At 46.8% G+C, this 20,943-nt stretch overlaps 1 protein-coding gene across 2 annotated transcripts in view; it reads right to left on the bottom strand.

Annotated features, from left to right (window-relative positions):
• Positions 1–20,943, bottom strand: part of CDA (cytidine deaminase) — a 141,475-nt gene that overhangs the window by 59,929 nt on the left and 60,603 nt on the right. The window lies entirely within an intron of this gene.

Below are 20,943 nucleotides of genomic sequence, written 5' to 3'. Positions count from 1 at the left end.
AGATGTTTAGAGAAGTAGGTAAGAGGTTACAGGGTTAAAGTTCAACAGTTAATGGCCAACTAGGAGTTTTTAAATAGTTGCAAGGAAAGGAAAAAGGGGGAAACCTTAGGGGTGGGGCAGGAGGCAAGGTAGGTGAATAAGTGTATAGGAAGGTTTAGTTTTGTAAGGCAAAGACCAAGGTTAAAGTTGTGAGATGCACTTGTCATCAATAAAACGGCCCTTTTCACACATAATGAGCCTGGTTGTGGTCTGTACTGCGCCCCCTTTGGCCCAATGTAAACAATAATATATGTGGCGATTTTTATTTAAGTTGAGACACCCGTAAAGAATTGTTGTTATGTTTTTTAACTGCTCCACACAGATGAACTATGATATGGCCAGGAGGAGTAGTGATGCAGCCCGGCAATGACAAGTGTATAATTGTTGTCTGCAGTGGTGGGTCACAGCACAGGTTACGCCAACTTCAAACTGCTCCATTCAGCCTGTATGTTAGATTGCATTGGCCAAAAGAAGGTTAGAGTGTTTCTTTCATGATGGACACCTAATGGTGGGGTGCGAGACAGTAAATCAGAAATGCCAACTAATAATGAGCAAAAGTTGAACCTTTTAACAGTTCTCATTCCATATCGACTTGAAAAAAGAAAATGTTGTACGAATATTCGAAGGACCGTTCCTAACCTGTTGCCAAAAACATTTCATACTTGGGTTGTACAGTTTTTTCCCCTCATTGTGTTGTAAAACTTGTCACTGCATGTTTTATTTTAGCAGGATAATGTGGAAAACTTCACAGATTTCTGCAGTGCATGCTGTACCCACCGAGCCAAGTTCATGTCAGTGAGCTCAAACTCACTTTGAGGACTTCCCTCTGTACTATGTGTTATGAAACCATCTCCCTGCATCATGGCGCTGTGTAAATACTTTACTGAAAGTATTAGAAACAATGTAATTGAGGATGATGATGATGATAATAACAGTCGTTATTGTTCTCATTAGTGTTGTTAATATTACCATTAATGTAATTAGGTTCAGCATTTGACATGGCAAAACAGTGAGTAGTTCCATGACCAAAAAAGTATTTTTTAGTGTGTATCTCTGACGCAACTTGCAGCATTGTCATCCACACAAATTATGTAATTCTGCGGCTTTACTGGTTTCCGCATATATATTGATTAGCCACTTAATACATTATCTTCTTCCTCATGTGCAGATTTTAACATAATAAAATGTATGCTTCTAGCTCAAGCTAGAATGAACTTTGTTAAAACAAAACTTGTTGTCACTCAGTCGAAGGCCTTAGCAAAGACGAGCTGGTCACCTTTTAGTTGCTTATTGCTGTATTTGGGTGTGACCTGGTACTAATGGGGGTAAAACCCTTTACCCTGTGAGTTTGTAACATGTCAAAATAACATCATGCATAATGCTACCAAAATGTGCATTATACCACATAATTTGCCATTTTCTTGCCATATAATGTTTCCCTCCCTTGTCACATAATTCCAATGACCCTGTGTATGATGTAAAATGGAATATATTTTTCTGTACAATCCATGTAATGCAATGGCACATCTGTTGTACTCTAACTTCTGGTATCATGTTGTAAGCTGGGTCCAATGCTAGATTTTCTCAAATGTTTGCTCAAATGTTTTGTGTTATGTGTCTGATTTTAGTTTCACTCCAGAGTAAAGAGATGGGTAGATGTTTTCGATACAAAACTCAATCTGTCAAAATAGCAAAGAGTGTTTGGATGTCAGAATGCTGATCACATTTTTCTTTCTACAGAAATGTATTGCACTTGACATTTGTGGTGGTCACATCAGGAAAATAGCTGTTTTGGATAGAAATAGTGTAAAAATCAGTGCCCTTCAACTGAGGGTCTCTATAGGGTTATAAGTGTGCCCATATTTTTCATTGTAAATAAATTATATTGAGCTGTGCTGTTATTCCAGAAGTAGAGGAGGGTTTCTTTCACAGGGTGAGGTAAGCAAGCAGCACGAGGCACTTGTCTTTCTGTATGTGCCTTTAAAAGTCTTGGGATGTGTCCATAAATGTTTTCTGAAGCAAACATGTATTCCAAAATTAGACTGCATGACCCAGTGTGTTGTAATTGTATAGCTCTTTAATCCCTGGCAGCACAGCACCCAGGATAACGTGCTGCGTGTCTAAACACTTATAAGATTCAAAAGGCGATATTTATTGGCTGTGCCAATGCTTGTTACCTTTTGACTTTTTATTATTTACATTCCTGTGAAGTGCACAAGGTATCCAATCTATTAATTAAATAGTAATCATTGTTACACAAACAAGATCCGATATGGGTTTTACTATAGGCAGACTGATTCATATAAAAAAAGAACAAGAAAAAACATTTGTTAGTGAACTTGTGATGGGCTTCCCACATTACTTCTTATGTAAGGACATTGCATTGTTTGTGCGTGATGGCAATGGCTGTTGCCTACAATGAGGAGTAGTCAAGGAGTGGTTTGGCCTGTAATGGTTCCTGACGGTGTTATGATGCTAATCCTTTTCTTGTACTAACAATGGTGGAATCAGAGATAAATTAATTATATCTTAACTTTGTCCAATGGCATCATTCTAGTACAAGTTTTGTCTCCTGCATGTTAGGTGCCCACTAATTGCTGGTATTTAAATAAAATAGAAGCCTTTAAAAATATGCAGTCCATGCAGGGAATTCTTTTCATTTTCATCTCGCCCTTTTAAAGTGCAAGAGCTTCTAAAAGACCCAAATGGCATAATCCTGGTGAATGTCAGTGGGTTTTTATTTTAAAATCTCACCTAACTATAATGTCACTTTAACCTTTGTATTTTTTTCCTACATAAGAAAGTGTGACTCGGTAGAACTGAGTCACAAGAAAAGAGTAAAACAAAGTTGGAAAACAACGCCCCGGGACCACCACCTCCCCGGGGCACTAAAAATGTAAAATGGGGAATCCGAGCCCCGGAGACCACCACCTCCCCGTGACTATTATCACGATGGGAGAGGGAGATGGAGGGGGCCTTGCGCCCCCCTCCAGGAGCCCTCTAAGGCCCTGTGACTGCCCCCTCCCCCTCAGGGCCAGCTCCTGCAGTGTTCCAGGGTGCCCACCCCAGTGACACTGCTGTTTGCTATGACAGGGTGAGAGCATGGCTCCCCCCTGTCATAGCAAACTCTGCTTTGGATTTTGGAAGCGAGAACAGGGAAACCTGCTCTCTCTTCCAAAATCCAAGGCCTATTGCTTTTCCACAAGGGGAGGTACATGTTAACAGATCCCCGTGTGGAAAAGCAATGCCGCCTCCCGCAGGAGGCGGGGAGCAGGCAGGGACCTTGGGGGCATTGGGGCTCCCCCCATGGTCCCTAACTATGAGGCCAGGCCCCGGAGAAGGGGTCCCTGGCGAATGTAAATTAATGAAAGTGGCAGTTTTTTTGTTTTTTTTGTAATTGGAGTCGCAACCCTAGCATGGCGCTCAGTGCGGGCCCCTGATTATATGTTGGGTAATTGAGTGGCTCTAAAAAGAGCCCTTGTGTTTATTATGAGTTTCTTGCAGCTACATGTAAGTGCGGATGCAGAGCTTTAGGTTGTTGAGAAACACTCTGTTCCCGTCATCAGTGAAGTGTACTATCACTTCTGTAGATGCCCTCCATATGAAAACGTAGATTGTTGTTATATATGGAGCACATTCTATTGTCTCTGAGGTAAGCAGAAACAGGTTTATTGAAATTTTTTCTAGTTTTCTCAATCTGTGGGCAAAATTGATACGACCACTTCCATTTCTTTATTTGGCATATGTTAGAGTATACAAAGGCAGTTTGGGGGAAAAGCAACATCAATTCTTCAAAGGTGTCCTTCATTAGCATTTCCAGACCTTCCCCGGTCAATGTGCCTAGTTCATTGCCACACAGTGCACAATCATGAGGTCAGGGGGTTGGAGATGCAAAAAGGTTTTAACTAAAGGAATCAATTGGTGCCACTTTAATCTGTCTAATCCATTTAATGTCTACATTTTGCAAAGCTAGGTCTTTGTCAATATCTCTGCTTTCAGCATATCTTATGCATCAGAATACATAGCTGTGCCCAACAATCCACACTGAAAGCATCTTGAAGGGATCTCTGTAGGAAATGAAAAGATGTCTGTAGCTGAGGTAGTCAGTTGGTAGAATGAGAGATATCTAAAATGGTGAAGAAGATCCAGTTTCAAGAAAGTAGAGATTTGATTGGCTTTTTAAGAAGATTATACTTTAAAAAATAGGGTGCATTTTACTTTGTTTAAAAAGCATGTTTCTTATTGGTTAGTAAAAAATGTTTGAAAGGTATAGCAGAAAGAATAAGGGCATGTATTGCAAAAGCGACCACAGTTGAATGTTGCAATAGCTGTTGCTATTGAAACTGGCCTTAAGCAGAAGGAGTGAAGTGGTCAGTTGAACAATGTAAATGTGTTCTTCAATTTGAAAATCTCTGGGAAGCAATGTGATTTGTTGCTTATGTGTATTTGTATGGCAAAATAGAGGGAAATCTTGCCATTACTGGTTTTACCTTGGAGAGTGTGGTGATCTATATTATCTGTGTGTAAAAGAAAATCCTGTCTGAGTGTGTGAGATTTTTCATTCAACAGATTTATTTAACTCCTTGGACGATGTACACCTCCATACACTCATGACGAGCTGAGCTCGTCATGAACAATGGGAAACTCAATAAATCAGCACAGGAGGAAAATAACACTAGCATCGATGGTGTTAAAAGGTGAGTGTAGGAAGGTGGATATCTGACTATGGTTACCCCCAAACTTTTTGCTTGGTGTTTAGCTGGTTTTTGACATAGTTGGCCTGGGATCCTGCTATCCAGGGCCCCAGGCTAATTGCTCTCTCCTTAAAATGGACTCCATGCACCTTAGGTACATAAACAATTGGAACTGGTTCACCTTATAGGCCCCTGTAACAGTGTACCATAGGTACCCAGGGCATAGGTGTAGCCAAGGCCTACCAGGGGCTGCAGCATGTATTGTGCCACCCCTGGCCTAGCCTCCATATTTGACACAACTGGCTGATCACTCAGCTGGGGTAAGTTTATGTAATCACCTCCTTACTTAGATATAGTAGCCCTATATCTAACCCTAACTGGACACATGTTAACCTATAAGCCACTCCTATGGAAGGCCTCAGCAATCTTGGAGGCAGAGTGCTTGGTTTCATGTGAGATGACGCTCGGGCACGAACTGAGCCTGTCTGCAGCTGTCGGGAACAACTCCCTCTGCTGTTCCGGGATATTGCCATACCATATACTCTTAAGTGCATTATAATCATTGCGGCTATTTGCTAACTTTGGTTTGGCCTTATCAAAACATGTCGAGTAAGGTGTCATACGAATTGGGATACTACCCCCTCACCAGTTATGGCGACGGGGGTAGCCTTCCACCCTTCTAGAGGGACACAACATGTACATAACCTGAACCCCGGTTAAAGTTAAACTCGAGCCTCAGCATCACAAAATGCATGCTGCCACCACAGACACAAGTCTGGCCTCCTGCTGTTGGGAGTCCTTCCAGCGAGGGAGGCTTGGACAAAGGGTTTCCTGCCTTGGGAAGTGCGAGCACCACCCCAGAAAGGATTTTGTGTATTGGGTAGGACAGGGCTGAATAGATTGAGACATGCCTGGGGCACACAAGGTGTCCCCATGCATATGCCAGTCCAAACCGGTGCTGGGGCTTTCCAGCCCCAGTCCTGGTGCGGAGCTGTACAAAGGAAAGGGGGTGTAACCGCTCCCCTTCCTGGTCCCACCCAGAGAAGGGACCTAGCAGGTGATACATCCCTCAGATTGGGAATAAGAGTGGGAGCAGTGCCATAGCATCTCAGATCATCCTGAAATCAACTTGAAACAAAGAAGAAGACTGGACTTCGACATTCTGCTGCACAGAAGACTGAAGAGTATCTCCCTTGTGGCCTAGGAGTGGCCACCCTGTGAACACAGGCACCATCCAGCAACTCAACATCTGCTTTGCTGCCACCTCCTGCCGGAGCCCGAGCCCAGAGCCTAACGAGACCCAGACTCCCAGACATCTCAGAGCCCGATCCACAGTCCCTGAAAAGAAGAGACCCGTGGAGGCACCGAGAGATGTGGGACCGGCCATCTCAAAAGGCCCCCGAGAAGCTGGCTGCGCAGCAAACAAGGCACCCTCGATGCTGTGCTTTGGGGTATGAGAAGCCCCACCACGAGCAGCATTTGCACCGAAGATCAGCCCCCCAGCATCTCCACGATCTGCGTGGGGCCCTTTTGCACTTTGCCACTCGACGCACCATCCCGGCCACTTGCCACGTGGCTAGTGGCCATCTTGGTGACGAAACCTACAATCAACACTGCGGGTCTGGTTGCTCCAGACTTGCCCTTACTCCCCTGAAAAGGAGCACCCGCTCTGACCTTGCTGGTCCGAGTGATAAGCTTTCTTCACTTCCTGCGTTGCTTGCATTAGCCAAGGCCTGTTTGCTCCAATCAAGTTGCCGACACCGCCATCAGCTAGAGCCTTTGTGGGACAGCTCGTGATCAACTCCTAGATGTCCTCGACCTCTTCGCGTCCACGTGGCTGCGGAGACAACTACACCTCTTCGCCTGTTTGCATCCGACATCGCCTGGACCTTTCTGGTTCCACGATCACTGCCTAGTGACTTTGAACATTGTCCTCTCTGCTTTCAGGTCTTCACCACTTCAGATCCACCCTTGGATCCACCGGAACTCTCCTCGACGACCCGCCTGCAGCATCTTCATCTTCAGGCACCATTGACCTGCGTGACGTAACCCGACACTACTTTGCACCTGTGCGCCCGCTTCCTGTGGGTGAGGTAACTCAGCAGCAACGCCGGTGTTCCTACACTGGTACACACCTCTAGTGTATATGTCTAAAGTTTCGTCCTTCTAGGTCTGTCGGAAGGTTCCTTAAACAGTAACTTTGTAACTTTTACGCACCATTGACATTGCATTGGTGCATGCGTGTGCTTTAAGCGCTGCACCCGAGTCCCGCGGGCCTTTCCCGACTTCTTCACTGTTGGTCCCGAACAGCTCCAGCGATTCTCCAGGCCCTAGGCCTACTTCCGTTCAGCTAGGTGGTTCTTATACCATTATTTTAGTATATGGTTTAGGTGGCCCCTAGGGCTCATCCATATTGTGCAACTTTTGTATATTTAAACTGTGTTTTGTTTTAAAGCATTTGCTTCTGTGCTCATAAAGAGTATAGGGGATATTTGTAGTAAATAAATATATATATATATTTTCAATATATATCTGTGTGGTGTCCTCTCATTTTGGTATTCAAGGGGATTGTGTATGGTAAAGCAGCTTGCTTCACATGCCTTTACAGAGTTTAGCCTAAGACTGCTTTGTCCACGCTACTAGGATAGCTGGTCTATAAGGTTGACTTACAACCAATCATCATAAGGGTTGCTTGGCATGGTACAAGGTGATCACTAGAACTAGTGAGCATCATATTCCAGGCCAACTTCTCACAGTGAGCTATACATTTTTGAGGTTTATTTAAAATAGATTTGACATTATTTTAAAACTGTGTTGTTTGAAATATGGCATTAAATGTAAAGATGTATAATGGGATTATTTTTATTGTACTTGAAGTTTGTTTAAAAAACTGTTTGTACAGTAATATATATATATATATATATATATATATATATATATATATATATATATATATATTACCTACTGGCAGTAGCCAGTAGGTAGTTATAGTTAGGACCTATTTTCCATAGGAAATTAGCAACATTCTATCCCCAATAACTTTATCACCGATTGACGAATCTTTGCGACATTTTCAAAACTTATGGCCCTCTTTGGTCCGCTCCTATCTTGAAAGTTTCAGGGCGATTCGTTAAACGGGGGCTGAGAAAAAAGGGGGGTCCCAAAGTGTGTTTTCCCCATGCAATTTCCTATAGGAAACTTTAGACACGGCTACAGCCCGAACTGCTGAACGGAATTAACCAAATTTGGCAAAAAGGTAGATCTTGGTTCAGAAAGAATCCTTTTTGTTAAATGGTGTAAATCCGTTCAGTAGTTCCTGAGAAATTCAAAATGAAAAAAGTTCTGATATCTATGGCCGTGCAGCATCCGCGCACCCTCCCGATCATGAGCTTCATGCTAATTGGCTGTCAACGCTCCAAATCAGGAAGTGTTGGCAGCCATCTTGCGCCTCGGTAGAACCAAGTTAATAGAAAAAGGGCAACCCAATATTCCCCAAGGAACTGGGTAACATATAGTTAAATAGAAAAATGTACCTTGAGGATTTATTTTATCCAGGTAGAACCAAGGCACAAGAAATCAGTGAAGCAAGTGCGCAAAACGCAAAAAGGGGGCGGGATAGAAACACCCTGACCCCCTAGGCCTGCTTAGGGGGTCCCACAAGGACCCCTAGGGCCCCAAAAAATTATTATTTTGTTTAAATCGGCAAATTCCACGCAGGGTGCGCGGATCCAGCCAAGAAAAAAAAACGAAGCGAGGTCTCCAGCGCTTTGTTAATATTCAGCCCCCGGGGGCCCAGTCCCGGGGCAATATTAGTATTAGGTTGGGGGGCCCAAAGGCGACCCCACAGCCCCAGGGACCACCACCCCCCGGAGCTCATCTAACATAATAGTGGGGGGCTCACAGCCCCCCCAGACCAGAGTACCGCCATCCACGGGGCTTTTTTATGTATTGTGTGGGGGGCTCAAAGGCCCCCCAAACCCTGAGGACCGCCACCCCCGGGGTTTATCTAAAATATTTGCGGGGGCTCACGGCCCCCCGCAGCCCCAGGGACCAGCACCCCCCGGGGCTTGATTTGTGTTATAAAAAAAACTGTGTGGGGGTCAAGCCCACCCCACACGACCCGGGAACTGCCACCTCCCCCAGGGCTCTAAATATTCAAATTGGGGGGTCTGTGATGGACCCCCCATCCCCGGGGACCACCACCCCCAGGGCTTTGTAAATTGTGGGAGGGGGGCCACGCGCCCCCCCTCCGGGAGCCTTGTCATGGCCCTGGGTACCACCACCCCCCCCCTGGGCCGGCTCCTGCAGAGTCCCAGGGTGCCCACCCCCGGGACACTGTAGTTTGCTACCCTGCCATAGCAAACTGCTTTGGTTTTTGGAAGAGAGAGCAGGAAACCTGCTCACTCTTCCAAAAATCAAAGCTGATTGCTTTTCCACAAGGAGAGCTGCATCTTAGCAGATCCCCATGTGGAAAAGCAAGGCCGGCTCCCGCAGGACCCAGGGAGCCGGCGGGACCGTGGGGGGATTGGAGCCCCCCCATGGTCCCCAACGGAGAGGGCCAGCCCCGGGGGATGGGGTCCCCGGAAATGTTAGTGGCCCAGGAGGGGGGCCACGTGGCCCCCCTCCCCAATTATAATTTTTTGTTAAGTAGATGAAAGGCCGGCCCGGGGGATGGGGTCCATGGGGCCATAAATGGCCTGAGGAGGGGGGCCACGCAGCCCCCCTCCAATTAATAATTATAAATTTAAAAAATTGGCCATGCACCGGGGGATGGGGTCCCCAGGGCCAATTATGGACTTAGGAGGAGGGGCCACGTGGCCCCCTTCCACATGTTTTTTAAAGAAAAAATAAAAAAGGGGTTAGGCCCTGGGGGATGAGGTCCCCAGGGCCAAAATATTAGTAAAAGAAGGGGGTCCACACAGCACCACTTCGTACAAAAAAAGTTTAAAAAAGACCAGCTTCGCAATGAGGCCCCGCCCCCTCCATGCAGCACTCTGCAAACGCACCCCCTGGTGCATTTGCAGATGGGGAACTAATTCACCTTGAATACTGGGAGTCCCCGGGGGGCCAACTAGCCCACCAGGAACCTCCAGTATGCACCATGGGGCTGCGTTGCAGAGAGGCCTTCTGAGCCCCCACCCCTTTTTACACCTCTCTGCAACAGAGATTTGAGATGTCATCAGTGATGTCATGCGTGATGTCACTGACCATGTCATGAGTGATGTAATATGTGACATCATCAGCAGTGCATTGCGGGCACGCGAGGTATAATTAGCTGAACTAACTATAACAGTGGAATTTCCATTGTTTTGTACGAGTGAAATGTCCAACTAACTATAACGCCCCTGAAACCTCTGTTTTTTTCAGTGAATATATATATATATATATATATAAGTCTGCTCAAAGGTATGGTTGAATGATGCTTCTTATTTTTTGATAGTTGGTTGAACATGCAAATGTGTATTTTCAAAGATGTTCATATAAGGTGTAGTTTATTAGGTATCATTCTTTCTTCTTTCTACAAAGGTATAGTTTAATGATACTGCATAATTATAGTTAGTTTGGTAAAATGTAGCACATCTGTACTGTTTGAAAGATGATCATAAAGGTGTAATAATTAAGTTTCTGTTATTAGTTTGTACAGAAGTTAAAGTTAAATTATGCCATATAATTAAAGATAGAATGGTAAAATAAGGTGCTGTTAATTAGGTTTCTTTTTGTAATCTAAGTAAATGTATAGTTGAACGATGCCACACTCATTTTAGATACAAAGCTCAAATATGTAGTTTTTTAAAATGATCATTAAATGTGTTGTTAATTGCTCTTCTTACTTAAGTCTGTTGTGAGGTATAGTTTAATGATGTTGCTTGTTTGTAGATTGAATGTTCAAGGCGTAACACAAAAATAAACCACTATATATTACCTTTTGTGGCATGTTGTACTTATCTGCTTAACTAGATAGTATGTAATGGCTCGTTTATGTGTTCAGATGGTATTTATATATTATTATGTATATTTATTGAATTATTGAGAGGTGCTTGACTGATTACAGGAGAGCAACGGTAGTGAGTATGGGATTTTATAAGTACATGAGAAATTATTTGCTGATTCTATATTATGCAATCACCCAGTTAGTATGGAAGCACTACCCATGCATTCATGCAATGACTCAAGCACTATCTATTCAGTCTCCTAACCACATACACAGGACTGATTCACTCCTCCAATTACTAAGCATGGGCCAAAAATCTGTTCCGCTCGTGAAATTTGCAGATTTTCGGCAATTTCGCGATCCGCGAATCTCGCGAAATTGATGAAAAATTCGCATATTCTCTTACTGGCAGATTTTTTTTTATGTTTTTTTTTTATGGTCAGCTCACTCAATGGACCCCTGCGCCATTCGGCGCGATGGCATAGTAACGCACACATGGTCACTGGAGAAAAGAGAGAACTCCTCTGGCACTTTACGCCTCTGTAATGTAGAAAAGCACTATACATTTACCCAACGAGGTAGCACTTATTGGATTAGCCAGTAGAAAGAAAGTACTCCAGTTGAGTAGAGGTATCGCACAAAACAATGGCGTCTTCTTGGATAAATATGAAGGGCAGGGTTCATTCTGGCACGATGCTCCTGTCACAAAAATAAAACCTCAACAGGAAGCACTTATAGATATAAATGAAGCAGTTGCCCGAGTTGAAGCTCAAATTCAGTAAGGCATTCATCAGCCCAAAAACAATTGTGAGCTTTGTCGAGGCTGGGCAGGTGTGCTTTCTCCCCATATCTACTGTGTGTGGGCGGGACCAAACGGGGGGCTTCTATGCAAGTTCACATGCCTTTTGTGTGTATAAAAGGTCAGAGACCGATCAGAGCAGCAGACGAGAAGAAAGAAGGTCCTGGTCACAGGAACCTCACAGGGATTACGCTCGTGAAAGTGAAGGATGCAAAGTGAATCCTTCACGAACTCTCTGATTTTCTTGCAATTATGCGCGAATTCGCAGACCGCAGATCTGCACAATTCGCCCATACTTACCAATTACCCAGGTAGTACCCATGCAGGCCAGCAATCACATTGTCACTTGCAGTGCATTCCTCTAATCATCCAGCCAGTAGCATGTCCTTATCTAATCAGTGCGCGAAAACCCAAGCACTTATAAATTCTCCATGCTGTCAACTTGCAGCAATCTAAGTATCCAGTCACTATCCATGTACTTGTAAAATGACTCAGGCATTAAGACATGCAATGCTACAATCAAATGTGCAGTATCCATGAAGTCCCCTAACCACCTACCCAAAACTGATTCGCTCCTCCAATTATCCAGGTACTAGCCATGCATTCCAGCAATCACACTGCCACTCTCTGTGCACTCCTCCAATCATCCAGCAAGTACCATGTCCTTATCTAACTGCGCCACAACCTAAGCACTTATAAATTCACCATGCTGTCAACTTGCAGCACTCTAAGTATCCGGTCACTATCCAAGTACGTGAACAATGACCCAGGCATTAAGACATGCAGTGTTACAATCAAATGTGCACTATCCATGCAGTTCCCTAACCAGCTTCCCAGTACTGATTCACTCCTCCATTTACCCAGGTAGTACCCATGCAGTCCAGCAATCACACTGTCACTCTCTGTGCACTCCTCCAATCATCCAGCTAGTACCTTGTTCATATCTAATCACTGCGCCAAAACCCAAGCACTTATAAATTCACCATGCTGTCAACTTGCAGCAATCTAAGTATCCAGTTACTATCCATGTACATTAGATCTGTACCCTCATTAGCGGTGGGTTCAGAACGCTGATGCCCCTTTAAAAAAATTACCATTGAACTGCTTGAACTATTGCCAAAAACGCTGCTAACTCTTGCCATTTTGTTAAATTGTAATCGTTTTTATTCCAAGTTGTGTGCTTTGTGTCTCACCTTTCACTCCGGGCTCCTTCCCAACGCCCTCACTTCCTGTCTTCCGCACTTCCGGCGAGTTGCCAGTCTAGTGTTCGGGGAAATGACAGCCGCTGCACAGCAGGGCTGAGTAGTTGGTGGGAGGAGTCATAGGCCTCTTGAAGCAGGACGGAGCAGGCGCGCGGTCATTAGATTTGTACCCTCATTAGCGGTGGGTTCAGAACGCTGCTGCGCCTTTTAAGAAATTACTGTTGAACTGCTCGAACTATTGCCAAAAACGCTGCTAACTCTGGACATTTTGGTACATTTTAATCATTTTTATCCAAGTTGTGTGCTTTGTGTCTCACCTTTCACTCCGGGCTCCTTACCAGCGCCCTCACTTCCTGTATTTCGCACTTCAGGCGAGTTGCCAGTCTAGTGTTCGGGGAATTGACAGCCGTTGCACAGCAGGGCTGAGTGGTTGGTGAGGGGAGTCATAGGCGTCTTGAAGCAGGATGGAACAAGTGTGCAGCGCATGTGGGGGGCGCTAGAGGGCGCACTGGCAGTATGGCCGCACTGATGTGAGGCTCCTGCAGCCTGGAGACGATATATGACACTTATCCTGATTTACCACCACCTGTGCTCGTTCTGACCACGATATTCATTGAGCCTGTCTTGGTGCACCCTCGGTACAGGTTTTGACTGTCCACGACGCTCCTAACCGAAGTTACGACTGGTGGAAGTTCCGACCGAGAAATGGCCTGGGAGTGACTGGCACCGCTGGTGGGGCTGGTGATCTACGCGAGTCCGCGGCGCACCACGAGGCGAGTGGGCCTTCACACAGACTTTCGTCGGAGCCTCTCGGAACAGCACTGGCCACGGGACGGTCCCTGAAGGGGTGAGGGGACGACTAGCAGAGGTCCCGCCTTCACGTGCTGGGCGGCGGCTGAGGTACTTTGCGGTGGTTGCTGCCGAGGGGGACGCGCTGCAGTGACTGTGCTCCGGCGGCCGGGAGGAATGGCGGCCATTATGCACGGCGGATGACAAGGAGTGTTCTGGCTGCTCGTGCCCCTATCTGCTGCAGCCTCTGATCACTGCCTCTGGACACTAGTTGAACTGCGCCTGGTTACCGGGGTTGGTGTCTCTGGCGCTGGCAGTTGAATCGGTTGCTTATTCTGCCCACGCACGGACCCATGGCGTGCCGGTGCAGCTGACCCTTCGGGAGTGCACGAGCCCGGGGGAGCTAACTGTGGAGAGCGCTGTCTTTACCCTGGGAACTGTGGCGCTAGCAGAGGATGCTCCTGACGGCTGGTGGGGTGGCCCTCTCTGCTCTCCCTTTGATACCGGCCTGAGGTGAGGCGGCGGTGCTGCGGGGTACTATCCCTGCCTGCTGTGTCTGCCAGGCACTGTGAAGCTGATTGTGGCCTGATCCTGGTATCCCTGTCGGCCCCTATTATTCCCGCAGGGGGCACCGGCTGTTGGAGGGGAGTCAGTAGGCTTGGTGATCCTATTTCCTAACTGCAGCGCTGCTGGGCTACTTCAGTGACTGGGGGAGCTGCACATAAAGGAATCAGCTGCTGGTATTGACAACCCTACTCCCTGCTGGATATCCCCTGAACTGGACTGCGGCCTGTGTGCTCCGTTACTGGCGTGGGGGTTGTCGGCATGCTGCATGATCCCTCATTCGTTCTACATATAGGAATACTTGGGGACGGTGGCGTTTTTGTCCTATTACATTCTTTGGTTGGTGATCGCTTTTTGCAGCAAACATCTGCCAGTGATTGCTTTGGACGACTACTGACGACCAATCATGGGCAAACCAGACAATAAACAACCGAAGCTATCATTTGACTCAACGGCAGCCAAGAGGGGACTGCGAAATGCACAGGACGTCCATGAGGAACGAATTACAGCGGCCGAGCAGCGTATATCTGACCATGATGACACAACGGCCACCCACACGACGCAAATTGCGAGAATGGACAATGTGCTCCGGATCATACCTGCGAAGAATGAGGAGTTGGAAGCCAGAAGTCGTCGCAATAATATACGCGTGGTGGGAGTGCCGGAGTCGACCAATGTGGGGAGGATGGAGACCTACGTGGAGAAGATACTGATCGGAGCGATCGGTCCGGAGGCGTTCTCTAAGCAATTTATAGTAGAAAGGGCGCATCGATCACTGGGACCGAGGCCTTATCCTGGGGCTCCGTCGCGACCCATTATCGCCCGACTCCTAAACTATCGAGATCGGGACGCAGCTCTTAGGGCAGCTCGCACCAACCGCACAATATACTGTGAGGGGGTCAACTTCTCCATCTATCCGCACTTCACCCCTGTGGTACAGTAACAGAGGCGTAAGTTCATCGACGTCAAAAAGAAGCTTAGAGAGTTGCAATTAGACTATGCACTATTGTACCCTGCTACATTAAGAGTGACGCACCAGGCAAAGCAACATTTCTTTACAAATCCGCAACAAGTGGAGGATTTTGAGAAACAACTTAAGAGAGAGCGTGCGGCGGGACGGCGCAATGGGGAAGACAGACAGGAAGATTTCCACTCGGCCAATGAGGATGAATGACGCTGAGCACTGCGTGCGTGGAATCTGAACTTGTGCTTGCGAGGTTCCGCTACTTTTCCTTTTCTTTTGTTTTTGATTCCACTGAGGAGGCCTGTGAGATGGACATATCGTGTGCTACCAGAGGTCACTGGACGAACACTGGACTGCGGTGGTAATGTACTCCAGGCACCCCCGCCCCCCACTACCTGGGCCGCGGCTAGTGTGTGAAATAGAGGTCAAAGGCGAGGTGTGGGGGGTGGCTATGTGCACTTCTAGGTTACACCCTGAAGGGTATACCCCATTGAACTTGTTGCTTCTGATGCAAATGTTGGGATGTTTAGGTTTTGTTATGGGTGGGGGGTATAGGGGTTACTGGCAGGTTGGGGTTGCTTCAGTGGGTGGCGGGTGGGTGCACTTGTATTGAAGTGCGATGGTCCCTTGGAACTGCTTTCCTTTGCTTTTTTGTTTTTTTCACTGCTGTGCTCATGGCTGCCTATTTGGGTCGTGGGTTTTGGCGACGCTGTACCTTAGCAGGCCTTTCTTGTTTAATCATAACGTATGGACGTCTTGTGCCTTGCTCTCAGTTGTATTCCTGCTTCTGCTGGATAGCGGGGCTCTGCTGCGTGATCAATGGGTGGCATGCTGTGAACTCTCGTATTAGACGGCCTGCATTGTTCAAACTATTCCTGTTTATGGACTTACGTTCTAGGGCAGTATGGGGGCGGAGTGTTGTAGTTGGATGTTGTCAATTTTGGGAGGGAGGGACCACGGGTGTGATTGTGATGTAGATTGGATGCGGATGCAGTTGCATAATGTATTTTGGCTGAGATACACTTCACTTGAGCGGCGGGGTATGCACATGGGTGTGTTGGCAATGATGGGTTGCAATGTGGATAATGGCTGACACTGCGCTGGATAAAATATCGATCCTGTCCTGGAATGTACGAGGTCTTAACAATGCAAGAAAGTGTAGAAATGTATTGGCATACTTGGATAGACACCAGGTGCAGATAGCTTTATTACAAGAAACGCATCTCCGCCCACGGGTGGACCCTAAATTCGCTAGTCATTGGGCCCTCATTAGGAAATTTTCATCATATTCGTCGTATATGCTAGAGGGACTGCAGTGTTGGTCAAAAAGTCGCTTCATTTTCAGGAGTTGGGGGTGAAATTAGATCCTGCAGGGCGGTATGTGATACTGTGGGGTAGGATTGGGTCGGATACTGTTGTGATCATGAACTGCTATGCACCCAATGTTGACACTCAGGATTTTTTTACTACACTCTGGGGACACGTCCTTGCAATAGAAGCCACACATATCATATGGGGCGGGGACTTTAACATAGCTTTGAGGCCTGGGGCAGATAGGTCTGACGGGAGTAGTCAATATAACAAACAAGCGAGAGACATCTTGAGAGGCATACTGGAGGAGGCTGGATTGGTGGATAGCTGGAGGTTTGCGCACCCCAAGAGTAGAGAAGGCACACACTTCACAGCACTGGGCGCGCTTGGACTATTGTTTTCTATCGCGGGGACTTAGCATGGGATTACACAAGGTGGAACACCTCTCCAGGACTTACTCAGACCACTGTCCGGTTCTGGTTGTTGTGACAATCCTGGGTCTCAATAGGCCGCGACCCCCATGGAGATTGTTCCCTTCAGTACTCTTGGATCCAATTTTCAAGACGGAGCTGGGGGATGAGATTGAGGCATTCTTTCCCAGGAATAAGGGGTTGGTTGATAGTGTGGAGATGATATGGGAAGCATTTAAGGTGACAATTCGAGGGATTACCATCTCTAAAAGCTGTGGGATACTGCGAGAAATCGTCAAGACCATAGCGAAATTGGAAACGGAATTAAAGGAATTGGAGAAAGAGATGATAAGTAATGCTGACCCAGAGATTTGCCGTAAGTTTAGGAACAAACTGTCAGAATTCGAGGAAGAGGCCACTAGAGAAGTGAAGTACAGGGGGAAATATTGGACGGCTAGGAAGTATTGCGAAGGGGAACGACCGGGTAAAGTACTTGCTGCCCTCACGAGACACCAGCGCTTTAGCACTGGTATCCTCGAAATTGAAACGGAAGAGGGTGGACGGTGCCAAGACACAATAGGGATTCAGAATGCTTTCTACAATACTATGAACAGTTATACTCTACGCAACAGACGGGGGAGGTCCACTTTGGGAGCTTTCTGGACGACATTGCATTGTGCTGGCTTTCCGATGGTCATAGAGCATTTCTCGGAGGGCCTCTGGAGGTTGACGAAATACGAGATGCCATAATGTCTTTGAGTAATGGAAAGGCGACGGGATTGGACGGACTCCCTGCCGAGTTCTATAAATGCTATATTGATACGATGGCCCCGGTGCTTAAGGAGGTGTTTGAAGAGTCTTTGGAGGTGGGGATTCTGCCGGGATCAATGAGAGAGGTGGCGATTACGTCTCTGCTAAAACCTGGTAAGGACCCTCTAGACACAGACTCATACAGACCCCTATCGTTGCTTAATTGTGACGCAAAAATACTAGCAAAAGTGCTGGCATCACGGTTGTCTACGATTATGCCCTATAGTACTTCCGGACCACTCCGGCTTCCTGCCGGACCGGGCCACTACCCATAATCTTCGCACGCTTTTCTCCTTAATCCCAACTATAGCTCCTGAGCTCCCTGTTGCCGCAGTATTTTTGGATGCTACAAAAGCATTCGATTCGGTGGAATGGAACTACCTAATCGATATATTGTGTAGAATGGGGTTTCCTAAAATATTTATTGCGTGGGTGAAATTGTTGTACACCAAACCAGTGGCTAGAGTGATTGTCAGCGGAACACTCTCCCCTCAAATGCCTATAACGAGGGGTACTAGACAGGGCTGTCCTCTCTCCCCGCTGCTCTTTGCCATTGCGATAGAGCCGCTGGCATGCCGGATTAGATAGCTGTATAAAAATAGTGCCTTCAACTGCTTTCAGAGGCAGATAGGAGTGTCGCTTTATGCGGACGATATCACCCTATATGTGAAGGACCCACAGGTGAATCTCAATCCGCTCCTGCGGGAACTCCTAGTTTTTGGAAGAATATCGGGTGTGCACATGAACTGGAAAAAAATCACAATTCTTCCCACTCACGGCGGCTGTTGAGAGATTCCAGCTTGACTATCCCCTGGAGTGGTGCGATACTGATCTTCGCTATCTGGGCATAATGATTTCGCTTAATAGAGAAGAGACGATTAGACTCAATGATGGAGTGGCCATCTCCAAACTAGCTGATAATGTCACGCAATGGATATCCCTGCCGCTTTCTATGGCGGGCAGAGCCTCGCTGGTGAAGATGGTGGTGCTCCCACGCTTCTTGTATCTATTTCAGAATGTCCCGGATATATGACGGTACCACGCGTACTTTTACAATGCGTACCGTTACAACGCTACTTTTACCACGCAAGTCGTTACAACGACTTGCGTGGAGGGGCGCTGGATAGTACATTTTTTAATTTACTATTCCAACTCCAGTCCCCGTGGACTCTAGGGAAGGAGTTGGATAGTAAATTAAACTATTTACTATCCTGGAGCGCCCTCCAGCGCAAGTCGTGGTAACAACTTGCGTGGTAAAAGTAGCGTGGTAACAGCACCGCGTTGTAAAAAATGCGTGCTAACCGCTGTATACCGAATGTCCCCTACCACCCCGGCGCCTACTTCTTCAAACGACTGAGGTCGGAACTCCCTAGATTATTCTGGGGAGGCAAACAACCACGATTGAAGTGGTCCACCCTAACACAGCCCTATGAAAAAGGGGAGTTTGATGTCCCGGATTTTGAGGTATATTACTTGAGCGCCCAGGGGCAATATGCATATTATTGGATACACCCCACGCCTTTTATGCCACAGATAGCTGCAGAGGAATGGATTGTGCATCCACTTCCGCTCAATGGAATGATACAGGGGAAGGTTAGAGATGTGGAGACACCGGCCACCATGGTGACATGCACGATAGATGCGTGGAATCGAATTGCGAAAGTTTTGGAAGCCACGATGCTTTACTCACCGGCGATGCCGCTCACGTACCATCCCAAATTGTCCCTATTGCAAGAAACAGGGTTTCAAAACGTGCAGACGAAACAAGCTGGCCACGTGGGGTGACCTATTTCTCGAGGGTGCACTCCGTACGAAAGACCAATTATTTCAAGAGGAGCAACCCTCTCCTTTATACATCTTCTATTACATAAGGCTCCGTCAAGGGCTACGTGACTTGCTTCCCCAATTTCCAGATGAACCAGGGGTAGCTCTGCCACTGCATACTATGCTGGTGTCCGATGGCCGACACCTAGTGTCGAAGTTATACAACACCATTAGAATGCAGTGAGGGACTCCCATTAGTCATGCACGAGAGCAGTGGAGACTTGAGCTAGGCATTGACATCACTGATGAGCAGTGGAACTATTGTTGTAGCGTCACTGCCAACATCTCATCTAGCTGCAGGCTTAAGATCATACACTATAAATTTATTCAGAGATTCTATTACACACCAGCTAGGAAGCTTAGGTTTCACTTGGCAGAGGATGACAGGTGCGCTCGATGTCGAGCGGAGGGGGCTGTATTTCTTCACCTGGCGTGGGAATGCAGTTCAGTGCATGATTACTGAGTTCAGGTTCATGACGCACTACAGGTCATGACTGAGGAAGCTATAACATTGGATCCCCTGGTCATGCTGCTAGGATACACGAAAGACGTACCAAGACCCTACCGCAGGTTTGCAGATATCGCACTACTACTGGCGAAAAGAAGGATAGCTTGTAGATGGGGAAGAGGCAGGGCTCCGAAATTCAAAGAGTGGTTAGATGATGTGGAATATTGTCAGGATCAATATGATGTATATGCTGACTTGATGCGTGTACCATGTAGGCCTAAGGACTTCTGGAGCCCACTGCAGACTTACTGGCTGTCTAAGGCCACACAACAAGGGGCTCGGAATGTGATAGCCAAAATGGCGTGGAGTGAGTGAAGCAAACCATTGTGGATGCGTACTGATGGTGTGACAGAGAGTACCTGATATCGCTGAGCGCTGACTGCACTGGAGCGCCATATGTGCTGGTAGCCAGGTGCTGGCTGCCAACCCTTCGTGGGCTCAATGGTGATATCATCTTTTTTACTTCTAATGCTGTGTGCACTGCCAGAAATGTCGCTGAGTAATGGGAGCTGTCGATATATATCCCTGTACTATACACTGTGAACTATACTGCACTGAGATCCTATCTGCTGCATTGCTCCCCCTTTGTAAATTATGACCTACTGTACATTGCGTATTGCATGCTGTGTCTGGACCTACCAGAGTCTCATCTGTGACATGCCCGCTGTGAAATGTGATCTCATTTATTGAAGTCTACCGAAACGTGCCTTATATGTATGTAACCAATCTGTATGTGATATGATGTATGAGATTGTTAAAATAAAGGTTTAAAAAAAATAGTGTGCAGCGCATGTACGCAGGGGGTGCGCCTAAGGCAAGCCCGTCTGCGCCCGTCCGCACCCGAATGGGACCAGGGGCCAAATACTCTGGCCCTCGCCTCCCATACTCCATAGAGGACCTGTGGTTCCTGAATAAAGGTAGGACCCAACTCAATGCTGAGGTAGCCGCCAAACTGAGGTCCTTAGGACTATTAAGACCCCAACCTATGTGTCCAACCCACAACCTATTGAGACCTATATGGACTGATAACCCTCAGGAACTCAGGATTGCTACTTTTAACACCTGGTCACTACAGAAACACAATCTTGAGGTATTTT

Source organism: Lissotriton vulgaris, chromosome 5 (genome assembly GCF_964263255.1).
Source record: "Lissotriton vulgaris chromosome 5, aLisVul1.2, whole genome shotgun sequence".
Classification (NCBI taxonomy): Eukaryota; Metazoa; Chordata; class Amphibia; order Caudata; family Salamandridae; genus Lissotriton; species Lissotriton vulgaris.
This window is presented reverse-complemented; position numbering and strand designations above follow the sequence as displayed.